Source organism: Cupressus sempervirens, unplaced genomic scaffold (assembly GCF_028749045.1).
Source record: "Cupressus sempervirens isolate cs-2001-9-10 unplaced genomic scaffold, ASM2874904v1 CseChr00c100005_01, whole genome shotgun sequence".
In the NCBI taxonomy this organism is placed as follows: domain Eukaryota; kingdom Viridiplantae; phylum Streptophyta; class Pinopsida; order Cupressales; family Cupressaceae; genus Cupressus; species Cupressus sempervirens.
In genome coordinates this window covers 1,086,063-1,105,587 of record NW_028322203.1, presented here as the reverse complement: position 1 = coordinate 1,105,587, position 19,525 = coordinate 1,086,063, and the positions used below count along the sequence as shown (strand labels likewise).

The following is a 19,525-nucleotide window of genomic DNA, read 5'->3' as shown; positions in this document are numbered from 1 at the left end:
TACAACAAAAAAAATTGTATCGAGTAGAGATGTATCCTTGCATAATTTGAATTGCAAATCTAGCCATCGAGCTCTATGTGTATGCGTTGCATACTTGTAAATAATATTTTTACAAAAAATCTTCATGAACTCATACACTACAATCTTTTCAATGACATCTTTTACCATGTTTCCCATCTTTTAGAGCATATGTCATTGTCTTATATTTTCCATAATCTACTATTTCATTTCCAATTTCATGTGTACTATCCTTATGTTCACAAGTTGATAAAAGTTGCAAAGAACCACAAAAGAAGCATGTACCATACAAGCATGATGTCCTATAAAAATTTTGGTCATCCCCTATTTCACATAAAATGTTGGATATGAATTCCCTTGAAGATCTAGATAGCTCATTTGTGTCACAATCCTGAAAAACAAACTTAGAATGCAAAACCACACATATATGCCTAAAAACACCATTATGGTTAGAAAATTCAATATGTATCCTACAATAAGAAGTTGTGCATGTGTGATTTATCTTCACATAAAAAGGTCTACCGATCTCAAAAATATTTGACTTGAGGATACATACCAATAAATTTTATAAAAAATTGTGTTTGAGTTGAGTACAAAAAATATTTCACATGTGGATCACAATTTTGGCTACCAATCCTCCTTCTTACAACATCTCTTTGATTAGGGGAAACATGCTTGTTATTTGTCCAAAAATTTTTGATCAATGATTTTAAAGCTTCACTAATTCCTTTATCCTTTTGTAGTAGTCTATCACTAAATGTCCATAACTCATTTTTTGTTGGATCTTCCAATCTCTCACGCCTCACTATGGCACTCCTTAGAGTTCCTCTACCGATTTTCAATGTTTTGCTTGTCTTTCTCATAAGTTGAGTTTTCTTCATTTGGGTACTTACTATTGTTGATGTAAGTACTCGTCTTGTGATATTACTATCTATAGTGTGTGATTTAGAACCCATTTTGTCATAAGCACTCATTAGATTCTTTACTATGCTTTTTTCATTTGAATTGTCCATCGTTCTTAGACCAAGAATCTTCATGATAGGCCTAAATTTTAAATTCCTCATCATTTCAACAAATAATTGGCATTGACCTATAATATATAATTTTTCAAAGAATAATCTCCACATATGATTAACTTTTCTTTGACAAGTACGCTTGCTAATCTTATAAGGCATTAATTTCAAAATCTTAGTATCAATATTAATCAAATATTTTGATCTTCTAAAATGACTTCTAGAAGGTGTTATATTATCTTCCATTCCTTCAACATTTTGAACATCAACATAAGGTTGAGTGTTTTTCGTACCTTGAACTGAAGATGATGTGCCTTGGTAATAAGATGCAAAAGATGGAATATCACCTACTTGACATGTTGATGTTGTACCTTCAACATGACATGATGGAGTGTGTACATTGTCAGATCTACAAATTAGCATCTCTTCAACATGAAATGATGATATGACTCTAACATTAGAAGATGGTGTAGCTTCACAATTCAATTGTCTTCTTGAGCATAACAGTCTCATTCATTCTCTTTGTCTTTCCAATTCTTCCTCTTTGTTTTTTTGTATTGGTGGTTCTTGTTCCTCTTCGAAAGACAATTCTTCTTTACTGCTTTGCGATTTTCTTTGTTCATATAGTAGTTTCATTTTAATTCTTTTAATTTCCAAATATCTCTCCCTCTCTTCCATTGTTTGGGTTTTTATTTCTTCCTTGGCATGATGATGATTTCTATATGTCAAATTATTCAAACATCTGAATTAATTACATTTTGTAAATTAAAAATCATTCAAATACATATGAAAATTACAATTATTTCAATAAATACACAATATATATTAAACAACTTGTCAAGTTTCTAACCATTTCCAAATAACAATTCATTTAAACATACAAATTTCAATGAATTCACTATATATTAAACAACATGTGAAATTATAATCAAATTTGTCTCTATATAATAAAAAAGAATATTTAAAAAGGACTGCACTAACCTTTTTATAGAAAGAATATTCAAAAAGCCTTCAAAAAGTGTATCCAATTATTGAATTTGGTGTTTGATAGCTTCAAATAGAATTTAAAAATGTTCAAAAAGCCCTCAAATAGTGTTTGCTAGCTTCCAACAGTATGAAACTTGAGTTTTCTGTCAAAATAATAGAATACGCAACAAAAAAAATGTAAAATATGGATTAGTTGGGATCCAAACTTTCATTATGACCATTTTTGGATGTTTTCATATAGTTTGTACACACTACAACATGTACACACTATAAAGTGTGTACACACCATAATGTGCATGCACTATAAAATGCGTATGCACTATAAAGCGTGTATGCAATATATTGTGTACACACTATGTGAAAAATAATCTCTCCATATCCCAACATCCCCATCCCCTACTCTCTCTCTCCCTATACCCTCTCTCACTCTCTCTCCTCTCCCATCCCCTACTCTCTCTCTATCTATCTATCTCCCTCTCTCATTGCCTACTCTCTCTCTCTCACTCTCTCTTCCATCCTATATTATCTCTCTCACTCTCCCTCTCCTACTGCCTACTCTCTCTCTCACTCTCTCTCTCCCATCCCCTACACACTCTCTCTCTCTCGCTCTCCCTCTCCCACCACTTACTCTCTCCATCTCACTCACTCTCTCATCCCCTACTCTCTCTCTCTCTCATTCACTCAACCCCCTTGTCTCTCTCTCAATCTCTCTCTCCCATCCCCTACTCTCTTTCTATCTATCTCCTTCTCCCACTCCCTCTCCCACCACCTACCCTCTCTCTCTCTCCAATCACCTACTCTCTCACTCCTTCTCCCACTCCCTCTCCAACCACCTACTCTCTTTCACTCTCTTTCTTCCATCTTGTACTCTCTCTCTCTCCCATCACCTACTCTCTCTCTCACTCTCTCTCCCATCCCCTACTCTCTCTCATTCTCCCACTCCCTACTCTTTCTCTCTATCTCTATCTCTCCCATCCCCTCCTATCCCTCTCTCTCTCTCTCTCTCGGGCTACTCTTTCTCTTGCTCGCTATCTCCTCTCCCATCCCTTAATCTCTCTCTTATAGACACACACTTCCATCCCCCCTCTCTCTCTTGCTCTCCCTCTTCCACTCCCTCTTTCACCACCTACTCTCTCTCACTCTCTCTCCCATCCCCTACTCTCTCTCAATCTACCATCCCCCTAATCTCTCTCCCCAATCCCCTATCTCTCTCTCTTGCTCTCCCTCTCCCACCACCTATACTCTCTCCCATCCCCTACTCTCTCTCTCATTCTTCGAACCCCTACTCTCTCAATCTCTCTCTCCCATCCCCCCTCTCTCTCAAGCTACTCTCTCTCACTCTCTCTCTCCTCTTCCATCCCCCACTCTCTCTCATAGAAACACACTCCATCCCCCCTCTCTCTCCCTCTCCCTCTCCCTCTCCCACCCCCTTCTCTCTCTCTCTCTCCCATCCCCTACTCTCTCTCACACACTCTCTCTCCCATCCCCTACTCTCTCTCTTACACACACACACCCATGCCCTCTCTCCCTCCCTCTCCCTCTCTCACTCCATCTCCCACCACATACTCTCTCACACTTTATCCCCTACTCTCCCTCTTTCTCTTTCTCTGGCTACTCTCTCTCACTCTCTCTCCTCTCCTCTCCTATCCCCTACTTTCTCTCTCCTCTCCCATCCCCTACTCTCTCTCTTGGGATACTCTCTCTATCTATCTCCCTTGACTCCTACTGCCTACTCTCTCTGCCATCCCCTACTCTCTCTCTCCCTCTCCCATTCCCTCTCCCACCACCTACTCTCTCTCACTTTCTCTCACTCTCTCACTCCCTCCCCCATTGGATACTCTCTCGCTCTCTACTCTCTCCCTCCCATCCCCTACTCTCACTCTCTCTCTCCCCCATCGTATGCTCTCCCTACCACCCCCACTCTCTCTCACACACTCTCTCCCATCCCCTACTCTCTCTCTTACACACACTCCCATACCCCTCTCTCTCTCTTCCTCTCCCAATCCCTCTCCCACCACCTACTCTCTCTCTCTCCCCCATCCCCTACTCTCTCACTCTCTCTCTCTCTCCCATCCCCTACTCTCTCTTACACACACTCCCATCCCCCTCCTCTCTCTCTCTCTCTCTTCAACCCCTCTGTCCCTCTCCCACTCCCTCTCCCACCACCTTCTCTCTCTCACACTCTATCCCCTACTCTCTCTCCCTCTCTCTCCATCTCTCAAGCTACTCTCTCCCCCCTCTCCCATCCCCTACTCTCTCTCTCTCTCTCACTCTCCCTCTCCCACTCCCTCTCCCACCACCTACTCTATCTCTCATTGTCTAGACCTCTCCCATCCCCTAATCTATCTCTCTCTCTTAGGCTACTCTCTCTTGCTCTCTCTCTCTCTCCTCTCCCATCCCCTGCTCTCTCTCTTGGGCTACTCTCTCTCTTGGACTACTCTCTCTCTATCTCTATCCCTCTCCCACTCCCTCTCTCACTGCCTACTATCTCTCTCTCTCTCTCTCTCTCTCTCTCTCTCTCTCTCTCTCTCTCTCTCCCACATCCCCTCCTCTCTCTCTCTCTCCCTCTCCCACCACCTACTCTCCCTCTCACTCTCTCTCCCATCCCCTACTCTCTCTCACTCTCCCTCTCCCACTCCCTCTCCCACCACCTACTCTCTCTCACTCTATCTCCCATCCCCTACTCTCTCTCTCTCTCACTCTCCCTCTCCCACTCCCTCTCTCACTACCTACTCTCTCTCTCACTTTCTCTCCCTCTCCTACTCCCTCTCCCACTGCCTACTCTCTCTCACTCTCTCTCTCCCATCCCCTACTCTCTCTCTCTCTCTCTCTCTATCAACCCCTACTCTCTCTCTCTCACTCACACTCTCCCCCATCCCCTACTCTCTCTATCTTACATAAACTCCCATCCCCCCTCTCTCTCCCTCTCCCACTCCCTCTCCCACTTCCTACTCTCTCTCTCACACTCTCTCTCCCATCCCCTACTCTGTCCATCTTACATAAACTCTCATCCCCCCCCCTCTCTCTCTCCCATTCCCTACTCTCTCTCTCAGGCTACTCTCTCCCCTTTCTCATCCCCTACTCTCTCTTTCACACACACACACACACTCCCATCCCCTACTCTCTCTCTCACACACACTCCCATCCCCCCTCTCTCTCCCCCACTCTCTCTCCCTCTCCCACTACCTACTCTCTCTCTCTCACTCTCTACTATCTCTCCCATCCCCTACTCTCTCTCTTGATCTTTCTCTCGCCTCTCCCATCCCCTACTCTCTCTCTCTCTTTCACACACACACACACACACACACACACACACACACACACACACACACACACACACTCCCATCCCACCTCTTCTCTCTCTCTCACACACACACACACACACACACACACACACACACACACACACACACTCTCCCACTCCCTCTCATACCACCTACTCTCTCTCACTCTCTCTCCCCATACTCTCTCTCCCATCCCCTACTATCTCTCTCCCCCACCCCTTACTCTCTCTCTCTCTCTCTCTCTCCCACCCCCTTCTCTCTCTCACTCTCTCCCCCTCCGTCTCCCATCTCCTACTCTCTCTCTCTCTCATCCCCTATTCTCTCTATCTCTCTCTCTCTCTCTTATTACCCCCCTCTCTCGCTCTCCCTCTCCCACTGCCTACTCTCTCTCTCTCTCCCATCCCCTACTCTATCTCTCTTTCTCTCCCATCCCCTACTCTCTCTTTCTCTCTCTTCATCCCTCTCTCCCTATACCACCTTCTCTACTCCCCTACTCTCTCTCTCTCTCTCTCTCTCTCTCTCTCTCTCTCTCTCTCTCTCACTCTCTCTCCCTATCCCACCACCTACTCTCTTCCCATCTTCTAATCTCTCTCATTCTCTACCCTCTATGCTTCTCTCCTTCCCTCTCTATTGAAATTTAGGTCTCAATAATGTGTGTGGACTAAAGCATGTATGCACTATTAAGACCCACATTTTAAAAACCTTTAAATAGCTATAGTGCACACACACTATTCAAAGCTTTGCATTCTACCAAGATTAAGCCTTGGTTTTTCCTTGGGGATCTAACCCAAAGGTTTGGAGTCTTTGAATTGGTCTGAGACATGTTTTGCTACAAACATAAAAAAAATGATTATTTGACTTGTGTACTCTCCTTCAATTTTCCTCATGGTTAACCATCAATAAAATCAAGTTACATGACATTGTAGGCCTATGTGTTAGCTATATAACCATATAATTTATTTTTTATTTGAACTATTTCAAACCTTTCAACTCTAATTTCTTTTGAATGTATGTCTATTTTTATGTCAAAAACCAACATGTACTAATTGGGCTATATATTTTAGCTCGTTCCTCAAATTTTGTAACAACTTAGTTTTTTAGAAACTAGACTCCATTCTACACACTTTGAAAAAAGGAAGTTTTGATTTTAGATTAGTTTTCAATCATTTCTAGGGGGAGCACACATATATTTCACATTTTTGGGATGTGTCCAATTAAAAATTCATTAAAAAAATAAACATTATAAAATTACTCAAAAAATTAGGGATAAACTACATAGTGTTAGGTAACTTTTGACTAGAGAGATTAAATAATTTCAATAAAAAAGTTAAAATTTTAGGGTGGCCACACTTTATACTATGTTATTTTTTTTGAATAAATAGTACCACTTTCTGTGGCCCACTTTTTTGAGGACCTAAAACTAAAGCATTTTGGGAAAAAATTAGTAGTTTAGAAACTAGATTCAATGGAATACTACTTTTGTTTTTGTTAGATCTTAAAATTTTGAGAGTAACTATCTTCAAATTCTTCTTGAAGTTCAAAAATTTCTAATTTCAGAAAAAAAGTGTCCATTTGTAACCCCCCTTTTGGCACAACAACTTGGTGCACTTACCCTACAATAGGCATATTGTTGAATAGGATGATGATTTAGGGGTTGGGAATTGCATTTTGAGCACATCAATGTGGGTAGATGAAGAGGGGAGGAGGATACTTGATCTTGATCACCTCCAATTCATACTACCTGACTTTGGAACACTTCCTCTTGGTGAATCTGAGTATGAAAATGTTTCTAAACAATTGTTGTCCCCTATTTGGTATATAATTGAGTTTTTTCAAACCTAGTATGAATATAGTCTTATATAGTATTCATCTAAAGCATTACGTCCTCTTCTTTCTAGTAGGCAACCATTAGTAGTGAACCAAAATCCAATCATTTCAAAGCAATTCAAGAAAAGCAATTGTGTCAAATTATACATCTCCCTTGTTTACTATTAGATCCAAAAATCTTATATAATGGAAAATAATCAGAACATAATAAAAACTATCTATTCATCAAGATTCATTGCATAAATAAGGTAGTCATATAGCAGTTTAATATTTGCTATAAAATAACTACTATAACTAAAATATCTAACCTAACTTTTAAACCCTAGTGATTAATAAGTTAACATCTCCCCCTTAAATGGAAAGGGTTACATGAAATTAGGAGTATTTTGAACTCCTCAGCCTATTGCTTTGATAGGTATCAGTTTGAGACTTATTTTGTCCCTTTTGAATTAGCACTCTTTGGGTGCATAATTACTAAAAATAGCACATATTGTGTGCAATGAACTTATATTGTTCATGTTACAATTTGATAAAAGTACACATTGGGTGCAATAGAATAACACACAATGGGTGTTATAGACTTTTTTGTTTGTATTATAATTTGATAAGAGCACACATTGGGTGCTATGAAATAACACACATTGGGTGTTATGAATTTTTATTTTCATATGACATTTATATAATAGCACACATTAGGTGCAATAAACCTATTTGAAAATGGAATAAACTTGTAATTGTAATGTTATACAATGAGTCATTGTAATTCCCCTTCATTTAAACTTGAACCTAGTACTCACTTGAACTTGAATCTGAAATTCCATTCACTTGAAGTTAAATCTAACATATACAAAATATCCTCCCCTTGGAAAATGAGAGAAAATGATTTTAATAACATGAGTTCATGTGATAAGCCATTGGATAAGATACCAGATATTTATCTTCATTGCTAGGTTTGTTAGATGGAGTGCATCAGTAGACCACAAATTCTATCTCCAACTTTAAAAAAAAAATCTCATCAATCTGAATGAAATGCATACTACTTATTTCAAGAATGAGATGAAGAAAATATACCTATCCTTGTTCCTTGATCACTAACAAGTAGATAATAAACCATGTATCCAACGCATCAAGACACCATCAAACACATTAAGATAATGTATTTTCCTTCTCTATAATTTTAGTTGTCCTTCCAAGGCTTTGCACTTATAAAATCTTTGAGTTCTCCACACTAGAAATCTATCAAATCTTCTACTATATATTCTTGACATTGTTACCCCACCATCTTGTAGATTGTGAGAATACACACACACACACACACACACACACACACACACACACACACACACACACACACACACACACACACACACACACACACATGCACGCACGCACCCACACACACACACATATAAAATAAACATTGGTTGAGTTTATTCAAACATTTAATAGGTGCTTTCAATAGTGGCAGGACCAATATATTCTCTATGTCCAAAAGCACATAAATCTTCTTAAAGTTTTAGATGTTTCCAAGGGACTTTACCAAGATTGGAGGAAACCAAAAATTATCACTAGTCTATCAACATTTAATGATCAATATATATCAATCCATTCCATCTACTAATAAAATAATAGACTATGAAAGAAAACATAATATGTCATCTAGCCAAAGATTTAATCACATTACCATTCAATTTATGAACCCAAACCAAATCTGTACGTCTACATACAACTTTTATTTTGTGCCCAAAAATATCTTACAAGTGTAGGTAATCTTTGATCCTCTTCACACCATTTATGCCAATCTACTTATGCTGACTGCATAGTTCTTGATTGTAGAACAAGATCTTAGTGTGCAAGGAACATTAACATTAAAGAAAGCATTCACAAACCAAAACTAAGTTCACATATATGCTTAGACAAAGAAAAAAAAACAAGAGATACAAACCTCAAAGGATGAAGCACTTCATTGCTTTCTTGATTTTGTAGATGTGTCCTTTGATGTGGATGTATGCTCAAATGGTCAAAGTTGCTTCAATGGTGGAGATGGATAATAGAAAATTGGTAGCTTTGTGAGCTCTCAATTTGACATTATAAGGGTATGGGTATGGCTTTTGGCTCTCAAAAGGGCATGGTAACTTTAGCTCTAAGATTGTTGATTGAAATGGCTTGGGATGGGATTCAATTTATAGGCCAAGGGGTAGAGGGATGGAGGGATTAGATGCAAGGATGGGGAGATGGTTAAGGAGGGCTAAGATGCACTCAAAGGGGAGCACATGGATTGTGCTTGTTTAGCACCAATGGGAAGGTGACACTTGTCACAAGGAGGATGAGTGTGAGAGGGTAGAGTAAAGGGTTGGTTAAAGGCATGATGAGTGGGGTTGAGTATGTAAGAGAGATGTAAGAGGAATGAGTGTAGAAGAGGGAAGAGTGTGGAAGATGGATGTAAGAGTCATGAGTGGGCTTGTAAGAGTCTTTTATGGTTTGTAAGAGCACTCATGACTTGGTGGTTGGGATTTTTGAGGGGAGACTTTGATTTGGTTTAAGAAAGTCTTAAACTTGTTTAGGGAATGTGACAACATTAGGGAGTGGATTAGGCTTGGGTTTAGGATTAGATTAGGAATGTTAGAGATGTGCAAGTGGATGGCATTAATGAGGTTGGGTGAGTTAGTGGCTAAGCTAGTTTTAGTATGGGTGGATGGGGTGGATTAGGCTAAATGGAGGATTAGGGATAGGTTAGGGGTTTTTGGATTTGAGGATTTTATTTATCAAATAGATTTATTTAATAAATGGGGATTTTTGGAATTAGATAGAAGAATAGGATTTAATTGATAAATAATGGGTTTATTTAATTTATCAATTATGACTATAGATGATTAATTAAATTAATCAGCTAGGGATGGCAAAGGATTAAATAAATAAGAATTTAATTAATGATGCCTTTAGAGATAACTAAATAGGATTACTAAAGCGGTGTAATCAAATTTAGGTGTCTACATTGGTAACTCAAACCGAAAAGGTTCCAATAAAGATATCGTTGAAATCTGATCGATCAACAATTCAAATTGAAAACTCATAGAATTTTTTCCCAAAACTAATTGTTAAATGAAAAATGTCCTTTCTCCATTAAAACCAATTAACATGCAATTCAAAATATGTGATTTGCAATTCCCAATTTTTGTGACAGCAAACCCAATAATATTGATATATGACAGTAGTTGAAATGAAACAAAAAGGAAATAAAATAGTGATTCAAACAAGACTTTATTGTTGATCAATTATGATATAAAATTTGTAACATAAACTCATAAATCTAAACCTACAGTCATCATTCATTTTCTATGTATTCATATTGATGGAAATGGCTGCCAACAACAAGAGAGCCCGTAATATTTCACATTCTTTCTTCACTATTGGGTGCTTAATTACTGAAAATAGCACACATTGGGTGCAATGAACTTGTATTGTTCATGTTACAATTTGATAAGAGCACACATTGGGTGCAATAGAATAATACACATTGGGTGTTACAAACTTGTTTATTTGTATTGTAATTTGATAAGAGCACACATTTTGTGCTATGAAATAACACATGTTGGGTGTTATGAATTGTTTTGTCCATACAACAACATTTTGATAATAACACACATTAGGTGTAATAAAATTGTTTGAAAATGGTATAAACTTGTAATTGTTATAGTATGCAATGAGTCATTGTAATTACTCTTCATTTGAACCTAAACCTGGAACTCACTTGAACTTGAATCTGACATATACAAAATATCCTCCCCTTGGTAGAATATCCTACTTTGATACCACTATTAGGCCTAGAAACCTAATGTAATGGAAAAATAATAATAAAACAATAAAAAATCTACTGTATCTATTCATCAACATTCATTACATAAATAAGGTAGTCATATACTAGTTTAATAATTGCTATAAAATAACTGCTACAACTAAAATATCTAACCTAACTTTTAAACCCTAATGATTAATATGTTAACACTTTACAAATTATTTAGGTACCTATTGGATGTTCTCCTATTGAATATTGAATAAGAACAAATAATCTCCCTTGTTTTCATAGTGAAGAACCCCCAAATGAATAAAATTGGATTCTTTAATTTTATAAATTTATATATTTGTAAAAATTGTCAACCTTGATAACAATTCCTGAAAGTAAAATAAATTTTTAAAAAAGATCTCGAGTTTAGATTACAGGTAGATGATCAACTTGTCTAAATTAGAATTTAAAGATATTTGATCTATTAGAATACCTTTTTCAATAAAATTAGTCAATTATTATTATTATTTTTCTAACTTTTTTTAATCACAGTAATTAGAATTAGATCATTTTTATCATTTTTTAATAGAAAATCTATTAGAATATCTATAATTTCCATTTTAATCATATGTCTTTCTCATTTGCTATATTTATTTGTGCTATTTTTGAGATTTTGAAATCTATATTAGAATACCTATAATTTTCATTTTAATCATATTTCTTTCTTATTTGCTATATTTATTTGGGATATTTTTAGAATTTTGAAATCTACCATATTTTTCTATTGAATCTTTTAGAATGATATATGTATGGTGTTCATATGAAAATGTATTATTTTCCTTAATGTGAATGTATTTTAACTTTTACGTTTTAAAGTGAACTTACATTTTTAATTTTTTTTCCAATTTAAAAATTTGTATATTTTTCTATATTGAAATAATAATCAATTTTATTTATTTCTTATATAGATACAATACATTATTTAATTTTATTTTGTAGGCAAGAGCCTGCAACACAATGGTAAATTGTGAGCCTCTTATTGAAGAGGTCTTGAGTTCAAATCTACTCGTGCTTAATAAAATAATAATTAATAATAGTACATAATAATTAATCTTGGCTTTAGCCTCTTACCTATAAAAATAAAATAAAATTTATTTTATTTTGTCCAAGTGTTGTATACAAGTTTGTATTAACTTTGAGGAGGTGCAAGCATCAAACTGAAAATATATTCATGGTAGGAAAGAAATATTTAAGGACTATTTCCATCTCACCAAGAAGGGCATTGACTCAACCATATTCATTTAATCTCACATGACTAGGTATAATTGGATCTAGTTTTAAAAAAAATGTTTTCCATCCAAAGTTTTTGAATGTCAAAATTTATAAATTGTTAAAAAATTGATTTTGGGCCTCATAAATAGTAAAAATAGGAACATGAATATAGGGCTTTTTTGTCATTAAGAGCATATGGAAAGCTTGGGATGCTATCAAGCCTTGACTTCATTGGTCTGGTGATGAGTTTCGCAATGGACTCTTTTTGAATCAATAGAACATTTGGTGGTCTCCCCTGTTTGCTATCCAAGGTACCCCTCTTGCCAAGACTCAAGGTGCTAGTGCTCTATTTTTTTCAAACAAGGCATCAAGAATCCTAAAGATCTTTTCTCTTGGGTTTCTATGAGTTTCAAATCGTGGGAAGATATGCAAGTCTAGTATCATCTTGCCCATTCAAATCGATAGACTTTTGACTTATTGCTCTCTTCAATTCTAGTACACTTAATTCATAAAGTGGGTATTCAATTAGTTCGACCTTAGTGGCATGATTCAAAGTGGTATCTTACCACTCCTTTCATCAATTCCAAAACAAGTCTGCGTCATAGATGACTTTCTCCCTATCTACCGATGGTGGACACACTCAACTAGAGATGGCATTTGTAATCTTCTCTTTCTCAATGGATAAAGCGTTTTGACACTATTTGGAGTGCTATTACAGAACTCAAGATTGCCCATTTTTCTTGGTACTTGGCCTTTCAAGGTCATCCCCCAAAAGCTTAGCTCAATCATATTGGGGTTCCAGATCCTAGATGCCCTTTTTCTGGGCAACTAGAGTCTTTCTTGCATATTTTCTAGTTTTTTTGATGTGCTCAAAATTACTAGTATTAGATTCATGAATTTTTAAAGCCACTTAAGCTTGAATCCTTTTCTTGGCACATGGTTATTTTGGGTGATTCCCCTAGAATCCATTAGAAATTTACCTAGCTTTGGCATACCTTTAGGATGGAGATTTTGTTCACTCTATGGAAAGATAAAAATGTTTTTCTTTTCACTCATAATTTTCTTGATATTAATATTGTTATGTACACTAAGGCACACATTTGTAATAATGTAACTATGTAGATTTAAGTTCAAGAAAAAAAAGTGGCCTTGGAGGTGACTCACCTACAAGAGCTACTTAACCACTAGGGCAATGCCCCTTGCACTATTGCCAGAGTTCCTCCAAATGCCTTGGTTGATACTTTGATGCCTAGAGGCCACTGCCAGCAGTGCCAATCCTCAATCCACTATTCGCATACCCCATGCTCCTAGGTTTCCTGCCATAGCTCTCCCAGAGGTGGCAATGGTGGATGGAGGCATCATTCAACTTCCTTGCCCCATGGTGGCACTGGCTCCTCCTCCTAGTGCTCAAAAGGTGCTCTCTGGGAAATGGCCTCACCTAGATCTAGCAATTTTACCTCTGTAGCTAGAGACAAAAGATTCTAACTAGGCCACTGATCCTTCTACTACTATTGTTGATGACAGTTGGACTATTCCAAGCCTGCCCCCCAATCCCAAACATGATTAGTGTTTTCGTGATCATGATGAGCCACCTCCCTCAACAAGCATTTTCTTAGCTACCTAAGGTTTCTTAATATGTTATTTTTTGATGAATATTTTATCACTCTGGCTTTAGCCATGTGAACTCTCGTGGGGTGAGCTTATATCCCCCAACCCTTTTTTGTGAATTGTAATCTTAGTATATTATTTATTAATAGAAAAGGACTATTCATCAAAAAATGAATAAATGTGGAAATTAGAAAGCTTTAAATATGAAATTCCTTTTAGTTAAAGAGATGTTGTGAAACATGGAAGGGAAGGAGGGGATAAGGGGAAAAAATGAATTATCCAAACTGATGGGTATATAGTTGCAAATCACATGAGATACTAGAAAAACTTTTTTAAAGGCTTATAAGTCTACCTCAAGAGCCGCAAACATAGGTGATTATGAGAAAATATATACATTTATAGATGAGAAAAAATACAAAATCCATGCCTGATAGCAAAAAAAAAAGGCCAAGGGGCATCCTACAGAGGCGTAAAGCATGCCTAGCAATGTGTTCCATTTGGTTTAATCTAGTAACTATGTAGATTCCTAAAGGTACAATTCTTTGTCCTATCATTAGTATATAATTGAAACATGACTTTTCTTATTCATTAGAAATAAAAAGGATTTTTTTCTTTATTGTACACATCTATTCGAATAACTAATTTGTTGAAGTATGAAAATTGAAGAGTCAAATAAACCATTTAAATCAAGTTTAATAAAAAAAATAGGATTTTATATGTATATATATATATATGAGCATTTATTAGGGTCAAAGGACATTTTTACAACTTATTAGTCTCACCCATCTCTTGGGGGAGACTATAGTTTTCACTTGCTTCTTTACAATTGATTTGTGTTTTGAAAACTGTGCCCAAATCATTTAACCTATGGTTTGATGAAATAGTTCTATTAAAATGGATTTTATGTATTTATTACTATTTTATGATTGGCTATAGTTCTTTTTGCTAGTAGTCTTTTCTATTTTTAGCTTTAAAAAATTAGGAAAAATGTTAATGGTCCACCTTATTAGAGAACTATCTTTGGTAGCTGGAAACCTTCAAATAATTCATGTGGCTCCATATACTTTAACATTTTTCATGCATGCTAATAATTTTATTTATGTTTTTTCTTAGGTTATTTGGTGGGGAGTGTTGGGACTTAAAATTGAAGCCCTGATTTTGAGTAACATTGAAAACTAATGCCCTATAAATACTTTCTAATGCATGTGTTCCCAACTATACTTGTGAGGCTTAAGAGGTGTTTAATGTTTCTAACACCTTTCATTTAGTACATATATGTGTTCCATGAAGATAAATTTCTATTTTGAGCCACTTCGTGAAGTCTTGTTTTGAGCAATGTCCAATTCTGCATTTTTGTCAAAGTGTCAAACAACAATAGGAGGTTGTGTTTGCAATTGAATATATTGCACATAGTAATGTTTCATGACTCACCACTTTGGGAGTTTTTAGTGTCCATACTAGAGAACCTATGTTTCATATTTCAAGTTGTTTTGAATCCTTTTGACTAGGTTTTGAATCCCTCAAAGTTGGTAATTTATTGTTGTCATGCTAATGGGAATTGTTTAGAATTCTAGGAGGCCCAATTTGAGTTCTTGTAACTTTGACCCAATTGACCAAAATAAGAAAATTACCTTTTCAATACATCTTATAGGTCAAATACTTACTATGTTTCAATTTTGAGCTTATGAAAACTCCATTTGATAAGTTTTCAAATGAAATTTGTGCTGTTGTACTGGTGTCAACAATTGTTGATTGGTCATTACCCCTGTTCATGATGTCATTTCTTAAAATTTTTGATAGATGAATAAAATGGATTGTACCACTATGTTCTCCTTTGAAAATACTTTAAGTGTTCCAATTTTCAAATCTTGACGAATCTGTGTCCACATTTTCCCAGGTCCATTCCATTTGCAAAAAATGTTTTTTTGCCATTGTTTCCAGCTCTGCAAATTTGAGTAGCTTACTTTGACCACTCTCCAAATGTGCCCAATTATTCATTATGAGCCCTAATCTAGGATTTATTTTTTCCTCATGAAAGTGAACCAATTTCCTAGTTTTTGTTTCCCTAAGTGTCGGTTTACCTAGTTTTCAAAGCCAAAACATAATGTGACTTATTGTTTTCTAACATGTTTTCTTGCAGGTAGTTCTAAGAGGGCAACTTCAAATGTCACTATCTTTTGACTGAAATTTCATCATGAGATGAGTTTTGACATGGTACAACTGTGTGAAATAGAGAATTAGTTTGTCTAATTTTAGAGCCCAGTTATTTGATTGGGTCAAATTTTAAAGCTAACTGATAGGCCCTGTTAGTCAAAAGTCACACTTTTTGGTAGATTAATGATAAAATGAGTTTTATTATATTATTTAGTGGTCAAACTTGATTATAATAAAAAATACATGTTAAATGGGTCAATTTGAAATATTAGTTGTTTGAAAATGAATTTTTTTTTCAGCTGGATCCATTTAGGGCCTGACTGATTCCATGAGATGAATGTAACAATTGGGAATTGAAAATGTCCAATAAAAACTCTACTCATGGAAGAGATATCAAATGATTTGCATACCTCCACCACTTTTCACATCATGAAGTTGACAATTTGTAGACAGGAATTGGGTCTCACTTGTGAACAACTTCCAACTCTTAGAGTTCTTGATATAAGTGACCGTCATATAAAGATTGGGTTAGATCTTTTGCCTATGTTTTCCAATCTGCACATATTGGTGCATAACAACTGTGGCATAACGTGGGAGTAGGTTGAGAAGCTAAATAGATCACTCCCTAGTATTGAAGAACTACATCTCGGTGGAAATAAACTATGAACTATTGAAACTTCACTTAAAGATTCATCCTTTCCTGTAGTTTCCACTCCATCTACATTTGTTCATGGTTTTGATTTCTTGTGGCTTTTGAGAAGTAAGGAAATTGCAAAATTGGCACATGACTAAGAATAAGAATGTTTACAATAAACCTTCAATAAAGGATTCAAGATTTTAAGATGACATTCACATGAAAAGAGAAAAAAATGCGTGGAATAGGGGCAGCTTATAAGGAAAGGGCTACAGACTCATGCAATGGAAGATGATCTCAAGGAGGCTCTAGAAGTTTCAAATTGGTTGTTTTGCCACTTCTTAACATAAGACCATATAGTTGAGAAGGAGGACAAGGTTTTTAAACTAGGTCAATAAGTTCTCTGTCTTACTTCAAGAGTACAACCAAAGGGCAATGTGTAGATATAATTATAAAAAAAATTCATTAAGATAGAAATTAATGTTCTTCAATTGCATTTTATGAATACAACTGGAGAAAGTATATGGGTGAAGTTATCGGATATGATTCTACATTTTAGCGGTTTAAGGTTTTATATGAAGATGATGATATTCTAATATTGCATAAGGAAGAGGCATCTGCTCATTGTAAAAGGAAATTATCTTCTACTAATATGGATCATGAGGAATCCAATAGATCAGAGAAGAAGTCTAGGAAGGTTGATAAAGATGAGACTCCTGGTTCTTATTGATTGTCAAATAAAATAATCTAATGTAGCAGAATCTAGAATTTGGCATAACTACTTCATTCGACACAATATTATAAAATTCCTATGATATCAAATTTTTCTAGCCACAACATTTCAAGAGCTCTTTGTTTTCTTCAATTGACCCATTGGAAGGGCGTGTTCTTTTTTGCCTTACTCTTTAGCCAAGTTTTTATCACTAATATCCTTTGTCTTCAACTCTTCACATCCATGGATAGAGAGATGGAAGCATTGAGTCTCAACTTATGAATGATTAGGAATCAACGGATCATTAGTTTGGGACCAAATGCACCAAGGTATTCATGCATTATCTACCAGGGCTTGCCCACCTAGATTTTCTCTCTATGCCCTTGCCCTTAGTGCTTATAATTGCCTAGGGTATGGAGGTGTGAATTGAGGTGAAGATTGCTACTAGACTAAGGCAAGCAAGGTGTAATGGTGTCCACCAAATTGACAAGTACCCCTCTAGTATTATGGGCTGATCATCATGCTCAAGCCTCTAATGAGCTCTGCAATCAGTAGGGATATGCAAAAAGCATCAATAGTTTGGGAAGGGGAGTGCCCTTTTCAAATTTCATGCCTAGTCCACTCATAGATGAATGCAATAATGAAGAAATGTTGGAAGGTAGGAGAAAGCAATCAAAACGAGTAGGCAATTTGCACAAAGCAACTAGCATAGGAAAGAGAAATCCCATTCATCATTTTAGTCCCACATCTTGCAGCCAGAAATATTGTTATGTTTTTATATACTCCAATGCATAGATGATAAGTGTCTTCAAGACATGAGCCTTTTTAAAGGCAAAGTAAATGCATGGTGGGCCCAACTTGAATGACTTAATTTAAATTTTGAACCAAATTACACAAATCAAAGATGCTCATGTGGCAAAGAAAAAAGTGCGAGAAAATGTGCTAGAATCCAGTGGTCACTGTGTCGCCACTGGAAAATGGGAGGTTTTCTAGCAAGAAACATGGCGACCTATTGAAAATTCAGAAATCTAGCTAGAAGTGTGGACCCAATTAGAGATTAAGGTGACCAATAGCATGATGACAAGTGGAAATACATGGCAATGAGTTAGCATTGATGTGTCGAGCTGAGGTGGACAGGTGACGCATTGCACATGGCTGACTCATCACATAACATGGTGACCCAACAGACAAGTGACATGTGGTAGGCATGTGGCGGCCACATGGTGAATGTCAGAAGCTGTGTAGGATTTAGCCAATCAAAACATGACATGTGGTGAGGGTGGTCAATGAAGTTTGACCCAAATTGAAAAGTGAGCAAAAATTGAGACAAGTTTTTTAAAAATATATTTTTAAATTTTCTCCCAAAAAGTACATATAAAATCGGATTCAAATAAGATTGGAATTTTAAGATATAGTTTTAATTGTCGAAAAAGTTAAATATTTGTGCAAGTGCAATTTTGAAGCTTAGCAGGAGCCCAATTTTCAAATCAAGATTTTGGGAGTTCCCAATAAGTAGATATAGGCATATTATATATCATTGAAACTGGACGAAGACAAAATTTTTGATTATGGAGTTTTTATTTGTACAGGTGTTCACTAGTTCAAGTTACAGGCAAAAATGTAAAATTTGGGCCTTCTTAGTGAAATGGGAAAAAAATGAAAATATGGTTATAGGCTTGGTAAAAACATATGGTAAAAGGTCTGTTGGGTTAATCTTGAGAATATAATGCAAATCTGGTATAATTTGGCTCCAATTTTTAGTTATGATGGATATTTGTTTTTCCAGTTGAGCTGAATTTTGGGATTTGAAGTTGGAGACATGATTAAAGAATCAGATCTTTTGTGGAATGAAAGAGGAAATGAAAATATCTCTAGGTTAGGATTGAATTCTTTCATCCTATATATGATCTTCCTTTCTTTCATTTGGGGTTCTAATTTTTTCACTGTGAGACCATTGTAGGTTGGAAAATGTTGGAAAGGTCAAGAGTTGGAAATTGAAGTAGAAATGGTTTCTAGAATCAACGAAGTCTGAGTGGAAAGATTTGGGATGTACTGGTTCCAAACCATGAATCTATTCTTTGGCTATGATACCCCCTTCCCATCTCATCAATTTCTCATTCCCACCATTTTCTCTCTTGTATGACAGCATATGTTTATTGTACAATCTAGTTTATTTGGTATTTTGTGAGTCAATTGTATGAATTTTCATGTATTATTTCAAGGAAATCAATA

The 19,525-nt window shown here is 36.1% G+C and overlaps 1 pseudogene; it reads left to right on the top strand.

Annotated features, from left to right (window-relative positions):
• Positions 1–17,311, top strand: part of LOC149527912 (uncharacterized) — a 30,850-nt pseudogene extending 13,539 nt beyond the window's left edge.
• The last annotated feature ends 2,214 nt before the right edge of the window (positions 17,312–19,525 follow it).